We start from the raw sequence: 4,037 nt of genomic DNA on the forward strand, positions 1-4,037 counted from the left end.
CTACACGTGCACACTGACACCCCCTACCTTAAGGGCTAGGGTTACAATTTTGGATTTATTCATGCAGATTTATTTTTTTATTTATTTTTAAAAGCTTCTTTCTTTTCACATGTTTATTTACAGCATTATATGTCGATATTTATATCGTAATAGGCTGTATAGTGTATATTAACTTATTGGGAGAAAACCGGTAGTTCTATGCAAAATCAGACGTTGAGCACCCCTATATAGCCAAAATGGTGTGATCCTTGTTTCATAGTGGCTCTGCGAAGATTCAACTGTGAGATCGAGTTGAATTGAATAATTGATGAGTCCACGAAGTGTAAAGTTTAACCTGTGTTTGCTATTTATTAGCTTTGTTATTATCCTGTTTATTAGAAGAAAGTATGTTTGAGAACAATAATTGAAGGTTAAGGTTCAACTTTGAACTGTTCTTAACTTGATCAGCTCTTTGTTCATTTAACTTGTGACACCCTGTGGGGTCAGGAGTGGGTGTGGCCTATCTCTCTCTCTTCCCTGTAGAGGAAGAGCTGATTGTGGTAACTGGAGGCACCTGGGCCCAGTGCCCTTGAGTGTAGGCTGAAACTCTATCTTCTCATTTCTGCAGGAGGCTGCTGTCGAGGCCAGGTCAGGGCTCCCCGGTTTCCTCTTTAGTTTGGTTGTCTTTGGTTTTGGACTATTGCTTTGCAGTATTCATCTTGTTTTTGCACACTACAACACCTTCACACATATACATTCATGCAACCATCATCCTGCACAGACATTACTGAAACCACAGACTACATACAGTACAGGCCAAAAGTTTGGACACACCTTCTCATTCAATGTGTTTTCTTTATTTTCATGACTATTTACATTGTAGATTCTCACTGAAGGCATCGAAACTATCAATGAACACATATGGAATTATTATTATGGAATGTACTTAACAAAAAAGTGTGAAATAACTGAAAACGTCTTGTATTTCAGATTCCTCAAAGTAGCCACCCTTTGCTTTTTTGACAGTGCTGCAAACCCTTGGTGTTCTCTCAATGAGCTTCATAAGGTAGTCACCTGAAATGGTTTTCACTTCACAGGTGTGCCTCGTCAGGGTTAATTAGTGGAATTTTTTCCCTTATTAATGGGGTTGGGACCATCAGTTGTCTTGTGCAGAAGTCAGGTTGATACACAGCCGACAGCCCTATTAGACAACTGTTAGAAATCATATTATGAAGAGCCAATCAGCTAAGTAAAGGGAAACGAGTGGCCATCATTACTTTAACAAATGAAAGTCATTCAGTCCGGAAAACTGCAAAAACTTTGAATGTGTCCCCAAGTGCAATCGCAAAAACCATCAAGCGCTACAATGAAACTGGCTCGCATGAGGACCGCCCCAGGAAAGGAAGACCAAGAGTCACCTCTGCTGCTGAGGATAAGTACATCCAAGTCATCAGCCTCAAATCACAGGTTAACAGCTGCTCTGATTAGAGACCAGCTGAATGCCACAGAGTTCTAGCAGCAGACACATCTCTAGAACAACTGTTAAGAGGAGACTGCGCGAATCAGGCCTTCATGGTTAAGTAGTTGCTAGGAAACCACTGCTAAGGAGAGGCAACAAGCAGATGAAACTTGTTTGGGCCAAGAAACACAAGGAATGGACATTAGACCAGTGGAAATCTGTGCTTTGGTCTGACGAGTTCAAATTTGAGATCTTTGGTTCCAGCTGCCGTGTCTTTGTGCGACGCAGAAAAGGTGAACGGATGGATTCAACATGCCTGGTTCCCACCGTGAAGCACGGAGGAGGAGGTGTGATGGTGCTTTGCTGGTGATACTGTTGGGGATTTATTCAAAATTTAAGGTATACTGAACCAGCATGGCTACCACAGCATCCTGCAGCAACATGCCATCCCATCTGGTTTGCGTTTAGTTGGATTAGCATTTATTTTTCAACAGGCCAATGACCCCAAAAACACCTCCAGGCTGTATAAGGGCTATCTGACCAAGAAGGAGAGTGATGGAGTGCTGCGCCAGATGACCTGGTCTCCAGTCACCAGACCTGAACCCAATTGAGTTGGTTTGGGGTGAGCTGGACCGCAGAGTGAAGGCAAAAGTGCTAAGCATCTCTGGGAACTCCTTCAAGACTGTTGGAAAACTATTTCAGGTGACTACCTCTTGAAACTCATCAAGAGAATGCGAAGATTGTGCAAAGCAGTAATCAGAGCAAAGGGTGGCTACTTTGAAGAAACTAGAATATAAGACATGTTTTCAGTTATTTCAGTTTTTTGATAAGTACATAATTCCATATGTGTTAGTTTATGTGCATAGTTTCAATGCCTTCAGTGAGAACCTACAATGTAAATAGTCATGAAAATAAAGACAACGCATTGAATGAGAAGGTGTCCAAACTTTTGGCCTGTGCTGTATGTCCATACTTTAATTAGGTTAGTTTGAAATACCTCTTAATTTGGTTAATTTTGGTTTAAATAAACATATTTTGTTAAACGTCTACCATGGTGTGTCTCCCTTTTGTTGTGGCCTTTTGAGCCAGGTCATAACAATCTGTATTTACTGTCAGTGGTTGCTGGGGATCTGATGTCTTGTTTGAACAATATTTTCTATTACTGTTAGAATGTGTATTTTATATAGAATTGTAGACACTAATAAAGGTGACCTCCCACTGTTTGCCACTTTCCCAGGGGCATGTCAAACAAAACCCAGAGGACCTTGTTGTCTTATGCTCTTACTCTCCAGAACTCTCTCCTAAACTTTCCTGCCTGGAGAAATCTCTGCAACTTTTAATTCTCCCTGTTCCTTTGTCTCCCCAGAGCAGGAGATTTGACTTGCCTATTTGTTAAGGCCTTTACCTGGGACAAAATTTCCCCAGACTAGCTATCTTTTTAAATTTACTTTAGCAACGTTTAATAATATTCACAAGGTCTCGCAAACCTCAGCGTATTATTGATGTTACCTTTTTATCTTTGTTTTGTTTAAAGTTATTACTTTGTTGCTTATGTCTCTTGACTAAGAAGCAACCACGAAGTTCTCTTTTGAAACCTTATTTCATTTGAATGGAGTTTGACTACTGCTAATGGCCAACAGAGTTTGTGAACTTAGTCATACAAATAAGTTACGCCACATCCAACTGTAAGACTGTTTCCTGACGCTACCTGTTGAAGCCTGAGGGACCCCAGAATCAACCCACTGGCCTATCACCAATTCTGCCACTTTCTTACGGTGTGCCAAGCCCCACCGAATGGGAGTTAACACAATTAACTGGATTGCCAGCTGTAGGCCTTTAAAGCAGTGAACAGGCTGAATAGTAAGGCAAAACAAAACTCGACATTCGCTGATCAGGCGTTGATGTCCCTAGAGCTCTGAAACCTATAGCTTAATTACAACTTAGCGACTACGTTAGGATTCACAACCTGCGTCAATTTGCTTCCTTTATTTCTTTTAGAATCATATTCTTTTCACAATAGCCGCCATTGTAAATAAGCTGTTCTAAATGACGTGCCTGTAAAAATAGAGAATAAAAAAACAAGAATTTACATTGAACCCTGTTAATTTTGTGCCAACTTCTGTTTATTGTACGTTGTTGTTGCCATATAATCATTTTGTTTTGTCTTTTATATATATATATATATATACAGTGGGTACGGAAAGTATTCAGACCCCTTTAAATTTTTCACTCTTTGTTTCATTGCAGCCATTTTCCAAAAATCAAAAAAGTTCATTTTATTTCTCAGTAATGTACACTCAGCACCCCATCTTGACAGAAAAAAACAGAAATGTAGAAATTTTTGCAAATTTATTAAAAAAGAAAAACTGAAATATCACATGGTCATAAGTATTCAGACCCTTTGCCGTGACACTCATATTTAACTCAGGTGCTGTCTATTTCTTCTGATCATCCTTGAGATGGTTCTACACCTTCATTTGAGTCCAGCTGTGTTTGATTATACTGATTGGACTTGATTAGGAAAGCCACACACCTGTCTATATAAGACCTTACAGCTCACAGTGCATGTCAGAGCAAATGAGAATCATGAGGTCAAAGG

At 39.9% G+C, this 4,037-nt stretch overlaps 1 protein-coding gene across 1 annotated transcript in view; it reads right to left on the reverse strand.

Annotated features, from left to right (window-relative positions):
• The window catches only part of LOC123970438 (complement C3-like), a 42,950-nt gene that overhangs the window by 1,884 nt on the left and 37,029 nt on the right, over nt 1-4,037 (reverse strand). The window lies entirely within an intron of this gene.

The sequence above is a fragment of the Micropterus dolomieu genome, linkage group LG04 (genome assembly GCF_021292245.1).
Source record: "Micropterus dolomieu isolate WLL.071019.BEF.003 ecotype Adirondacks linkage group LG04, ASM2129224v1, whole genome shotgun sequence".
Classification (NCBI taxonomy): Eukaryota; Metazoa; Chordata; class Actinopteri; order Centrarchiformes; family Centrarchidae; genus Micropterus; species Micropterus dolomieu.